General features: G+C 35.0%; 1 protein-coding gene across 5 annotated transcripts in view; it reads right to left on the bottom strand.

Annotated features, from left to right (window-relative positions):
• MBNL1 (muscleblind like splicing regulator 1) overlaps positions 1-12,016 on the bottom strand; it is a 194,751-nt gene extending 182,735 nt beyond the window's left edge. For 2 of the 5 annotated variants that reach the window (XM_074326722.1, XM_019732018.2), the window contains exon 1: positions 11,872-12,014. The gene's annotated coding sequence lies outside the window, so the exon portion shown is untranslated. Of the gene's footprint in view, positions 1-11,871 lie in introns of all 5 variants that reach the window. The other 3 variants (XM_019731998.2, XM_074326733.1, XM_019732015.2) reach the window with 3 other exon arrangements.
• Positions 12,017-13,395: the final 1,379 nt, after the last annotated feature.

Below are 13,395 nucleotides of genomic sequence, written 5' to 3'. Positions count from 1 at the left end.
CTATCAGTCCAAATGACCTTCCTAGCCACACCTGGATGGATCTGAATGCCCGTTCTTCTGCCATAGCAATGAGTAACTGCTGACAAGACCTGATCCCAACTAGGCTTTCTCAGTAATCAATATATTTTTAGACAATGTTGAACATTCTTTTCCCTTTTCAAACTTTTCCGGTCCTAGATCACCAGTAACGATTGCATTTTCACTAAGTCTTTTTGCTATCAACTTTCCTATCTAGTTCACCGAGCACCTGGCATAATTCTGGCTTTTCCTAGAATCTGAGGCTATAGGGTGAACAAAGCTAGACCTCAAGCCTCCTGAAGCATAGAATCCAGCAGGGACAATAGATAAGAAACAGTAATTAATTATAATCAATTAAATAATATATATGTGCAAAATGTAGCAAAAGAGAAGAATGAGAGTGTCAACAGATGAGTCTAAACTCAAAGGACAATCACCATTATTATTATGATCTCTTTTTCTCATTGACTTGAAATATCCAGAATTACAGTCTGTGAAATTCATCACAGTACTTACACCACACGTTTACACTACCTCATCTCTTCATTTGGAAGACAGAATTCTATCACTGCTGGTGTGAAATAGTGACATAATTTCTGTTAAGATGCAGGATATCCACCACACAGCCTTTGAGGACAAGGCTTGAAGAAATCTGTGACTGATCATTACTCCTACATGGCCCTTGCTGGTTTTTGTGTTTGTTTTTTTTTTGGTTGGTGTTTTCTTTTGTTTATTTCCTGGTTTAATCTTTTAAGGCTATGACAGCAACAGACAAAGCCAGCTTCTCATACTTTCAGAGAATATAGCATGTCAGCTTTTGAATTAACATATAAAAATCCAATTGCATTATCATTTGTTTTGTCAAAGTTAAAGGCCCTGTTTTAAATTTTTTTGTTCCTGGATGTAAAATCATTAGTTTTTCTGTTCCTGGGTATTAAAGGTAGTACATGCTTATGTTAAGTAATGTATCGAGTGCCTTTCATAGGAGTTTATTAATTGTGTTCAGGTGCCATTGTAAAGATGTTTATGCCTGATTGCTCCAGGTTATGGTAGCAATGGAGTGGTAGTCCTAACTCTTGCCCACAAGCTCACTCCCATGCACATTGTAATTTCCTTCCACAGCTTCGAGACACCCACGTTTCTGCAAATGCACTTTGCTACCTGTCATTTAGTCTCCACAATTAAGTCAAGAAAAAGCTAACTGCATAAGGCTGGTCACTTTGGGCCTCTCTTTTCATGAAGTCATTCCTCTCTTAAGATAGTCTAAATTACAGACTTAGCCAGAATAGTTTTTCCACCTTGTGACGACTTGGAGGTCTGTTTATTCTTACACAGCCCTGGTAGGACTTTCTTGGAAGAAGCTGTAAATAATTTGTCAGGGTTCCTAAATACCGAGAACTCTACATGGGTCCTGAGAGGTGTCAACCTTGTTACATTAGATCTGAATTTATGGAAAAGACACGAAATATCCAATTTATATGAGGCAGCCACATTAAGCGTTAGGAAAAGGGAACACATGGATGATACTGGGCACAACTTTGGATATTTTCCTTACCATAATGAAAGGAGAAGCCAACTGTAATAAATCTATTTTATGTACGATTAAATTACCAGATGACTAAAGGGAAAACACTCTCTACTTTGGAGTTATGGACATGTGTATTAGTATGAGTATACACATGCTAAATATGACACATGGGCAGTCTTCATTGGTGAGACTCATGGCTGCTGCAAACTTGCCCTTCTGCCTATGCTGTTGGCTGCTCTTGGCAGAAGGGCATAGCCACCTCCCCCCACCAACTTGGTACAATGGCCTGTGTAGGCACCACACTGTTGATGAGTCAGGTTACAAAACAAGGGTACCCCTATTTCAAAGGCTCCTGTTTTGCCCACGGCCTTGGCTCCTATGAGAGAAAGACAGCCTTTGGAGTCTGTTATTAGGCGCCAGATTCTGGACAATCTCTCCAAGTCTCCGTTTCCTGTGAACTTAAAATGTCTACCTCATAAAACTTCGATGATGAGTGACATCCTGGAAATGAACTTAACATAGGTCAGGCCTTTGAGAAATGATAGCTAGTTTTAGTCTTTAAAACAGTAATTGGGAATTTAACAATCTAGAATATTTAAAAAATAAACTCATGTTAAACTTCCGGGGTTTTCAAAATATGAGGATTAAAATTAAATTACAGCTACTTAAGAAATTTACAGCTGTTCTTTACAAGACAAGAAGCTGATCCTCTTACAGTTATTTGAATACACAGGTAGGATGTCATTAAAAGGGAACCCACAATGTGCCCTGGAATGATAAACAGGCACTCTAGAAATATCACTCTTAATTGGCCAGTGCACAGCTTTCGTTTGTCCAGCTTTCCTCACCTACTTGACAAGGAAACACATGAGAAGGCCAAGCCAAGCCAAAGACATCTACTACTTTAAAGAAGAGTATATAGTATATGGTTGCATGGGAACCTCTTCCTTTGGAGCCATATGTGCATTAAAGAAAAACAAAAAACAAACAAACAAATAAACAAAAACACAAACAAGAACCCAGTCAGAACTGTTGCCTACTTGCTTCTTTGAAGTAACACAAGTCAAGAGATTCTTCCAGGCATAGCTTCCTTTTTTATAGCTTTAACTTTCACCTCCCTGAAAAATGTATCTCTCAACTTCATCAGAAGAAATATGCTCAGAACTCTTCAGAGAGAAAAGAATAATTATGTGTTGCTAAGTACCATTTAGTAACAAATGTTTGGGCCACAGGAATGGTGACATCACCCACAGAAAAAGGAACATTTACACTTTTGAAAGAGATTCTTTTTCAACCAGAGGGTCACCAACTAGAGGAACAAAGCCAAATAAGGCTGGAGGAGAGGCCAGCTGGCTCTGGAGAAGCATCCTCAGCATTCAATTCTGGAGGGCGGTCATCAGCCCCAATTTAACTACATAGAGTCAAGTCCCAAGGCCATCTGCTCTTTCTATGCTCCCCTCCTGAATCCAGTTCTGTCAACAAATGATACTATTATGGCAGAAAGCCTGCTACCTGCATACTTTCAATAGGTATGCTATTTGGTTAATCTGCCCACCCAGGGTAAGCAGCAGGTCAGGGAGTGGCTTCATGTTTCAGGAGTGTTCTCTAATATTCACACATTTGAGATGTTTATGCATTTATTCTCTCACGCACATGCACTTGGAACCCACACACCATCTCACACTTTAATTATCAGATTATTATCTGAGGATATGGTGAGTCATCATACCCACATACTCGTATTTACATGATAGGATAAAATGCATCACTTAAATAGCACATAAGTCATCCGTACCCCTCCATACCTTCCCTCATTTGTCTCTCCATCCTTCAACTTTGCTGAATTTTCTTCATGATGCTATCATCATCTGAAATTTCCTTTTTAAAACTGTACTTGTTTACTGGTTTACTCATGCTCTCTCCCCACTAGACTGAAGTTCAAGTCCTTGAGGGCAGAAACTTGCCCTTGTCCATCATTGTTTCCTCAGCATCTAGCTCAGTGCTCAGCCCATAAGGCTTGATATATAAAAACACGAGGCCTGATATATAAATAATGAGCAAACGCACTTCAAAATGAAAACAGACACTTCTCACAAGAATTCAAATCCTCTCCTCTCACAACAACCTACTTCCTGAGAAGAACCACAAAGTGAGAGTCACCAAATACCTCCTATGGTAGGACCATAGAATAGAAAAAAAAAGTCTCAATATTAAACTCATGTAATATTAAAATGTTTTTTCAGTTCTTTGAAATTTTTCTGAAAATTTATTATCCCAACTCTCTTCCCCCCGGTGAAAAAGTTGATAGTTCAACTTTAAAGCTGCCTCTCGCAGGGAGCCTTGTACTATTACTGCACCTGGAAGTATAACCTTCAATTGTTTTGATGTTTCAGGTGACATCTTATTTTTTTTTTTATGTTGTGGCTGAAAATCCACTTCTTTTAATATTTTCCCTCTTGGAGTATAAGATTTCTAAGGCAGGGGCTGTACTATGTAATCAAGAGTCTTAACTGGATCTAAACCATAGCTTTGCCTCCTTGCTTCCCAATAAATAAGTAGTAGATACAGTATAATAACGTGTTCAAGACCCAGCTTAGAGAAGGGCACACCAGGATCAGTTTTGCGACCATCATCAAGCTCTCCTTCCCTCTCTGAGCCTCTTTTTTTTCTTCTTAAATCTGTAAAATAGGAGTGATAGTACTTGTTTCACAGGGTTGGTGTAGACATTAAATTAGTTAAGCATGTGAAACACTTGACATACAATATTTAAAAATGGTACTAAATGCTAGTACCGTGTTTTTCCAAAAATAAGACAGCCAGAAAATCAGCTCTAACGCGTCTTTTAGAGCAAAAAATAATATAAGACTTGGTATTATATTATATTATATTATATTATATTATATTATATTATATTATATTATATTATATTATACAAGACCCGGTCTTACATGATAGTAAAATAATACTGGGTCTTATATTAAGTTTTGCTCCAAAAGATGCATTAGAACTCATTGTCCAGCTAGGTCTTATTTTCGGGGAAACACGGTACTAAAAAATGAAATGCCAAATATATGGTGATGGAAGGAGAACTGACTCTGAATGGTGAACACACAATATGATATATAGATGATGTAATACAGAATTATACACCTGAAACCTATGTAATTTTACTAACAATTGTCACCCCAATAAACTTTAATTTAAAAATGTTTATATTTAATTTAAAAATATAATGGTACTAAACACTGATAATAAGAAATGTGATAGTAAATCTATTATTAACATGGTTCCTATTATCATCATCATGATCATCTTTATTATTTAGGGCCTAATGACCTCAAGAACCAAGTCATGTATTTATAACCTTAAACTTGATATATTGGCACAAAGAAACAGTTTCCATAGAGTAGCTTTATAATCCACTTCAAGACCAAAAATAGAATCAGTAAATAATTGCAAAACAATATGTGAACTATATGCATAGCCATGAGGCCAGCACAGGCAGATAGATGGTGAATCAGGAAAGGATTCTGAAAGGAGATTGCTCTTCCATCTGGATTGAGAAAAGCAATGGACCCTAACTGGCAACGAAGGGTGGGCACATGTTTTCTGGGTGATGAAGGCAGGGACAGAACCGGTGCAAAAGCAGTGGAGCAGCAGTGCAGAGCGATCGCCCCTCAGGATTCTAAGACATGAGCGGCAGCCACTCTTTTTATCTCAGTACAAAAGAGCCAACACAGAAAAAAAGAGAACTTCTTGGTCTATTTGTTGTCTTCAGGGACCATTTTTTTGTTTCAGTTCCTTTCACTCAGTGTTACCAGAAGAATCCCCAACTGACAAGTGCATGCCATAAAAGGTTGGTGCAAAAGTAATTGCGGTTTAAAAGGTTAAAAAATAATTGCAAAAACCGCAACTACTTTTGCACCAACCTAATAGTTCAGTGTCCTGCCATTACCATGGCCTCCTGCAGACAAACTTGGGAGATAGCCGCTATTTTTTTATTATTATGCCTATTGGAGTGTACATGAGGCTCAGAAATGTTGAGGCCTTTTCCTTAATCATCATTTATTTTAGGATCTACTATGTTCCATGCATTGTTCTAGATACTGAGGATATAGCGTGAACTAAACAGACCAAATCCTTGCCCTCATGGAACTTACATTCTAGTGAGAGAAACAGACAATAAATTATTGCATAAAGAAATAAAGATGAAAATGTTGTGTAGTCTTAAGTGCTATAATAAAATTAAAACGGGGTAAAAGGATTAGAGAGTGACTGGGTGAGGGACACTGAAATAAACTATGTGGCTGGTCATGGAAGACATCCCTTCTGAGGAACATTTCAGCAGAGATCTGAACAAAGCAGGATTGTGTCACAGTAATATGTGTGGGATGAGCACGTCAGGAAGGGAGAGGGAAGAGCGTATGCAAACTCCCTGAGTCAAGAATGAGGTTAGGATACCCTAGGAGCGAAAATAGGATTGGAGCCACAGCACACTGAATGAAGGGATGAGAGAAAGGAGATGAGGGAGGAGATGTAGGCGGAGGCCAAGCTATGTGAGCTCTAATGAGGAATTTGGATCTTATCCCAATTAAAATAGGAAGCCCCTGAAAAATGTTGAGAAGGGAATTACATGATTTGATTTGCATTTTAAAAGGTCATGCTGGCAGGGATGCAAGAGTAGAAAAAGATAAAATTCTGAGAAGGCTACTAGCAGACCCGAGAGGTCTAGAACAGAGGTGACAGTGTCTCACACAGTGCCCAAGATGACAGAAGGGGTGACCCTGGTCAGTCTTGCAATATATTTTGAAAAAGTATGTTGACAAACATACTGATAGGTAAGAGGTAGTCAGAGAAGAAAAAAGAAGTCAATGATATTTTTGACCTAGATAACTGGGTATAAGATGGTGCCAATGATTGAACAAAAACCAGTAGGGATGCAGCAGAGAGGGGTAGGCAATGAGGAGTTTTATTGTGGACATGTTGACTTTGACATGTCTATTAATATCTGAGTGAAGATGTTTACTAATCCTTCTGAGGTATGAGTCCAGAAGTCGGCATAAAGTGAAAGAGGTATGGATTTTTTTAAATTTAAAATTATGAGACTAGATATCTAGAGAAAAAAGAGAAGTAAATTACCCAAGATCCACAGTCCATAAGTGACAGAATGGAAATTGAAAATGAATCTTTTAACATAAAGCCACTTTCTCTTGCTACCACAAAGATTTACATGCATTCAGAATTATGAGTACTGGAGTAGAATGTGGGTTAGTGCTGGGAGCAGGAACATTCTAGAATCACTTAAATAAAAGAGTGAGAATTTTTTCCAGTGCTTATGGACTACAGAAATTCATGGTTATATCCTCCTTCCCTTAATTATTTTTTTCTGCACAGGTGATGATATATGCTCATTTAACTTAAAACAAAACAAAAAACCTCAAGAAGCAAAAATGCTCCAGGGGCGGTGAGTATACCTGACACCCAGATCTTAGCCCCTAACATCATTCCCCACAATAAAAAAAACAAGAAATGAATGATTCTGGGGGTGGAACAGGGTAGGGTACCACATCAGCCTAGAACATCTTTTTATGCCAGAAGGTAACAAAATGCTCACTAACGTGATGGGGGCAGGCCACAATGACAGACAAGCCAAACGAAAGGGCACTTTGAACAGTAAAATAATTAAGGAAGTAATAAATTATAAACCACTGAAAAGACAGAAATTCATGAGTTACCAGTAACAGATAGATACATACATTAATAATTTAAAAGATGGGAGAGCAGGGAGTTCTTTTGCTTATAGTGGAATGCAAATGTGCAGGGAGTGATGGAGTTAGAAGATCATCACTTTGTGACCATTATAGTAACGATTATATCGGATGAGAACATCAATTAAAACTAAACCCTAAGGAAAATGTCTTGTGAGGCGCCGTTACTATAAAATGAAGAAATCAGGCAACACCTTGACGAGGCAACCAAAATGAGCATCACCAGTGTGGGATAGATGAGCATCGTGTATAGCTCTAGACATGATAGCATGAGAGGAAACAACATCACCTAGCAGTATTCTGGCAGAAAATGCATAACCACAACGTAATCACAAGGAAATGTCAGACAAGTACAAAATGAGGAACGTTCTGTTAAAAAGAACAAAAGAAGGAGTTGCTGAATACACTGTACTCTTTAAAATCTTCAGTTTCATAAAAGACAAAGAAATTATGTGGAGATGGTCCAGATTAAGGGAGTCTAAAGAGACATTGCAACTTAACATGATACTTGAATCTAGACTGGATCCCTTTCTGGAGGAGAAAATATTATCAAGGGTATTATTAGATGAATAGCAAAATTAGAACATGGACAAATATTAGATAAAAGTATCACACACACATGTAAATTTATGAAGTAGATAATGGTCTGTAACCACTATGTAAGGGAGTATCTCTATTTTTAGTAATAACACACTAAAGTAAAGGGCCATGTTATTTATAACTTACCCTCAAATGGTTCAGAAAAACAATTATGGAGATAGAAAAATATTGGTAAAGAAAGAATTAGAAAAATTAAGGTTAGGGAAATCTTGGTAAGGGTACATGGGAATTCATTACACTGTTTTTATTTTACAAGCTTTGTCAGCTTGAAATTATTTCTAAGTAAAAAAACTTAAAAAGCAAATGAAGTATAACAAGTGCTTCTAGTAAGCACTTAAAAAACTCCATTGCCATCAGATATATGACTTAATTTTACTCAGAAAACAGCCTAATTGCGTGAAGAAGTTTTTTGCCTCCTCTCTAATTCAGATCTGTTCACTAACACAGAAAAATAATAAAAGCATCAGGTTAAATTTCTTTTCTTATGAAAATTAAAATAAATTGAACTAAGGTACACTTAAAGAAAAATTCTACTAATTTCTTTTTCAGAATGAGAATAAACTGGTGATAATTTTCAAGGTCATATTTCTATTGTTGCCAAATAAGAATTTTGAGAATATGATAACAAGTACATATATAAAAAACTAAAAGTTAATGATGAAATAGCTATAAAGTAGAATAATAATTAGGTGTGACATTTTATACTAGTTCATGGAGCACTGCCAGCAGGCTAACTTAATTTCTGATCTACTTCCCCGTGGTTCCAATATTAATGAATGGTTTTAATGCCATTTTACTTTAAATTTGGATTTAAAAATATAAATGTAGTATTTTCCTTAATAGTCCTGAATTTTTAAAACCTATTTCCTATACATGCATAGAATGATGGAAAAATAAAGCTGGAAAGAATTTGGAAAACATCAATTCTAAGTGCCTGTAAAGTTCATGTAAAATAATACAAAATACAATAATAATGCTAAAACAACAAATAATTTACATCTTTAAGATTTAACAAAACAGTGCTTTTATATTCTAAGCACAGATGTATACATTAGACTGCATTTAATGTATCTTTTAATTGTAAATACACAGAAAGTAAAGTACTTATATTTACCCTTTATATTGGCAGAAATTATTTGTTATATGGAAATGAAATACGTATTTTATCTTACAGAGCACATGTACTGCCACAGTGCATACTTTTGTGAAAACAATTTCCCCATTTATTTAACTCATATTTTTATTAATATAATAAAAATGAGTATACTGTATGTGACACTTATTTGGAAGTCACACCTATTAAAACAATAGCTCAATGAATGTAGGTGGCCACAAATTTACTTTTAAAAGGCAAAAAGATCTGTATTATCTAGATTTGGAGGATTTTGGTTTCTGAATTCCATCCCTCTTAGTCTGCACCCAAACCATAGTTTTTCTTTTAGGCAACAAACTTTCCTGTCTTTATTTTTGTTAATAAGAATATGGCCAAAAGAAGGGAAAACCAACCAAACAAACCAACAAATGTTTCAAAAGTTCTTTTGGAAGCCCAATCATTTAAGTCAAAAACAATTAGCATCATTGTTTCAAAGTAAAATTATTATTTGAAAGATAGTATGTTTGCTGGGATGGAATAGAGGAGAGCCCTCTCTATAAGTAGGTGGTTCTCTTTAACAGATGAGCAGCTTTGGGCAGCTTGTATTGTAATGGAGGGAGACATCACTACACTGTGAGCTTAGATGTATCAGTCCTGGATAGCAATAGTTAGGCAGATTCCCAGCAAGGTCACCCATGTGTCACAGTCAACCGTGTCTCGTTAAGGAATGTGATCTTAATGAAAAACAGTAAAATATATGTCTATAGGGCAAAAGTCAAAATTTTTGTTTTCCAGCAATAAATTATTTACAACCTTATATCTAATTTTCACTTTAAAAATTTGGATTTGGGGACAGGCTCTAAAGGCTTTTTCTTACGACAATATGTGCAATAAAAAGCATATGCAATGTGTCCTGCTGTTCTAATAATGACAAGGGTGTTACCTTCAACAATCTGTATGTCTCATAGAAACGCATCCAAATCGTCACTATGTGGTTTTTTTTTTCTGTAAATGCAATTTTCTCAAAGACAGAACAAATTCTAAACTTATTTTCCATAATCTAGAACTAGGTTATGTCTTCAGAAGCTTTAGTAACTCTCAACAACAACAACAACATCAACACATCTGTCTTGCCAGTAAGATGGCGTTTTCTCTACTGCTCTGGCCCGTATTTGCTGCTCTGAATTACGCTGGTGATCAGTTGAGACTGTAATTTCCTTTGGCTTTGTTTTTGCTTGGTTGTTATCAGTTATTCAGTGTAATACCACACTACTTATAACACACCCACAGCGCTTACTGTTCATGACATCAAAATACCTCATACTTAAAATTCTGAACATTTAAAATTACAGCCATCTTTTTTTCTTTCTTTTTTTTAGAGAAGGCATTAAAAAAATGGCATTGTTGTAAATAACATAATCAAGTTCTGACGGAAGTAGTTGTGTGTAGTTGCGATATATAAAGATGAGGGTGCACAATTTTAACAGGGTTTTTACAACTATCAACTTGAAAATGTTGATCTAGTTAGCAATGTCAAACTTGAGCCAACAGTTCATTTCCTGAATTTATAACACCAACAATCTGCTTTTCCATTTCCTATAATCTCCTGTTATAGCACCTTGCATTAAAATAGTTTTTTTAAAAAACAATTTTCCAGTTAATGTATTAGAACCAGTATAATAACACTGTTTACCAAAAGTAATAAAAATTAAATCCATCATTTGATGGAACAATGCAAACTTTCTTTTTTGGAAACCATGAGATTATTCTAATTAACAAAAACAAAGCAGATTAAGTAATCATTCAAATATATTAATTGGGGTATTTACCTTACCAAATCTCACACAGCAAATGTGTGATGTGTGTCACTTTCTTAAAACAAGTTGCTAGTGGCAAACTATGCACAATTCCATATATCAACAGCATAGTTCGCTTACTGCGTTTGTCTTTTTACAGATGTATAAACACTGTAATGTTTATACCAAAGAATAAAGAAATGAATTGTTGTTAAAAGGAGGATTTAAAATTGCTATATAATGAATACAATTGTATTAAATACTTAATATGTATAAGCATTTCTCTAGATTGGCAAAATCAAGGAAAAAAATTCTGGCAGATTTAGATTATTTTAGTGTTTCATTAATGAGAGCAGTTTCTGCTTAATTGGATCTCCAATTATGAATCCAAATGGTCTTACTTTGTTTTAGTTCTTGCTCCAATCTTAAGCATTATAATTGTAGATTAATCTTATTAAAAAACCACAAATTTCTAAAATTAGGTTTACTTATTTAGATTTTAAAACCATATTATATTACAAAATTGCTTTTTCTATTGTGCTTAAATATCATAATGTAATGACATGAAAAATAAAACTGAAATGTCACATTTTAAATAATACATTTTCACGGTGCATAAAAACAAATGTAAGAAAGTCTTTTTCCTGGATAACGTCCTACTAGTAACATGCAAAATTAACAAAATGGTATATGTAGGAGAATTTACAAATGCTAGGAATTAACTTGAGCTAGGGGAAGAAAAATGTTCTCAAAGTTTATTATTAATCCAAAAGTTCTTTCAGCATTAAATCATGTGCAAAATTATGAAATAAAGAGAATGTTTTACTTCGCAGTTAAAATAATTTGATATCAATAAGAACTTTAAAAATCTCCAGGTTTTTAAAAGGTTGCATGTAAAGTTGAAACTTTGTAAATTTTCTAACTTTTTCATTTAAAATATTAACTACTTTCTTGAGACAGATATCAGATGGATCTAATCTATTTTGTAATCCAAACAGCATTTAAATTGTTGCTCTATAAATAGTAATCCAAATAATAAAATGAAAAATAGCAAGTAACTCTTCTTACCTCTGTCTTATTTACAGTTGCTTGTGAAGCTGCTTAAATAGTTAAGTGAAGCTTCCAGCACCTCAGAGAGCTCTGCTCTCTACTCAGCTCTCTTCTTAAGTCACACTTCTTTTCTCTCTGCAAAAGGACAGTCTACCAAAAGAGGAAGTTGTGAAACACCAGAGTCATTATGCGTTATAAATGTTAGGCAAAGGGAAAATTATTCACAAAACTTACACTTGGAATCATGGCAACAGGTTATAAAATGTATGTGTGTGCATAAACAACTAATGTATATATATATATATATATATATATATATATATATATATATAAGCAAATTTTAGAAAAGTTATCGAAATCTATAGTTGATTAAGTAATGCTCATTTACATAAGGAAACATCTGTGTGGCTGAACGGTTATAGAAAAACAGAAAATACTGTTAAGTTCAGAAGAAAACTGTCAAGCTGATACACGAAGAATAAGCTTGCTTTATAAGGCTAACTAAAGTTTTTGGAGTATGACCTAAATGTTAATCTGACTACAGACATCTTGTAAAAAGAAAAGAAAAAAACATTACTTCAGTAAAGGGGTATTTTCCTGGAATCTGAGTAGCGGTTTTTTTAACCTACAATTCTTAAACTTCCTGTCTCATGAATATAATTGCCTGTTACATATAGATAAAGCATTGCAAAACTGAAACTGTTGCTTATCCATGTGCTATGGTCTCTCTCAACTTCAGCTACAAGAATGAAAAACAGGTGCAGATCCTGCAATGCTCAACTTTTAACTGGCTAAGTTTCTAATAGATGGGAGCATTCAATGAAAATATTTATGGGATAGTAGGGACAATGATCGACTTAGGACATAAAAACAGTCAATCAAAGCAATACTATTGCTAACCTCAAATAAAAAGAAGTGTATTTCTCCCTGGTTACTGCATAATAGAAGCAAATGGTTAGCTGCAATTTGTATGTGGCAGGGCCTCCCACTCTCCCTTGCTCATTGGGGAAGAGGAAGGAGGTGGATTACAAGAATAACTTAATGATTATGCAAACCTCCACACATTGCAAGAACCACCTTCTGGACTTCAGAAACTCATGCTCTCAGGGTATCACTCTCTACTTTTTACTTAACCCCATTTTCAGAGGGGCAATAAAATGTAATTAGGGATGATTAAAAATAGAAACGTTTTTCCATTTCTCTTAAACTCATACTTAGTATGAATTTGCAGGAAGTAAAAATAAATGAACAAGTAATACTAAGAAAACTGCCCCCGACACACGATGAAAATAAAAACAAACAAACAAAAACTCCAAACAAACAAAAAACTCACCAGCACGTCATCATTATAAAATTTGATTTGAATTTTTTAGGAGATACTTGTAGAAAAATCCTTGAAGAAAAAGTTAATGATTAGATTTTATGTATTTTGAGAAATTTTAGTATTATATCTATTATAAAACTCTCGGCACATCTGCGTCCCCCAGAAGACCCAGGCTCACTTTTGGGTGCACAGTGTTCAGTATCTAAGATTTTAATATG

This window comes from Rhinolophus sinicus, linkage group LG01 (assembly GCF_036562045.2).
Source record: "Rhinolophus sinicus isolate RSC01 linkage group LG01, ASM3656204v1, whole genome shotgun sequence".
NCBI lineage: Eukaryota > Metazoa > Chordata > Mammalia > Chiroptera > Rhinolophidae > Rhinolophus > Rhinolophus sinicus.
Note: the sequence above shows the minus strand (reverse complement) of the source record. Positions and strands in the feature narration are given on the sequence as shown.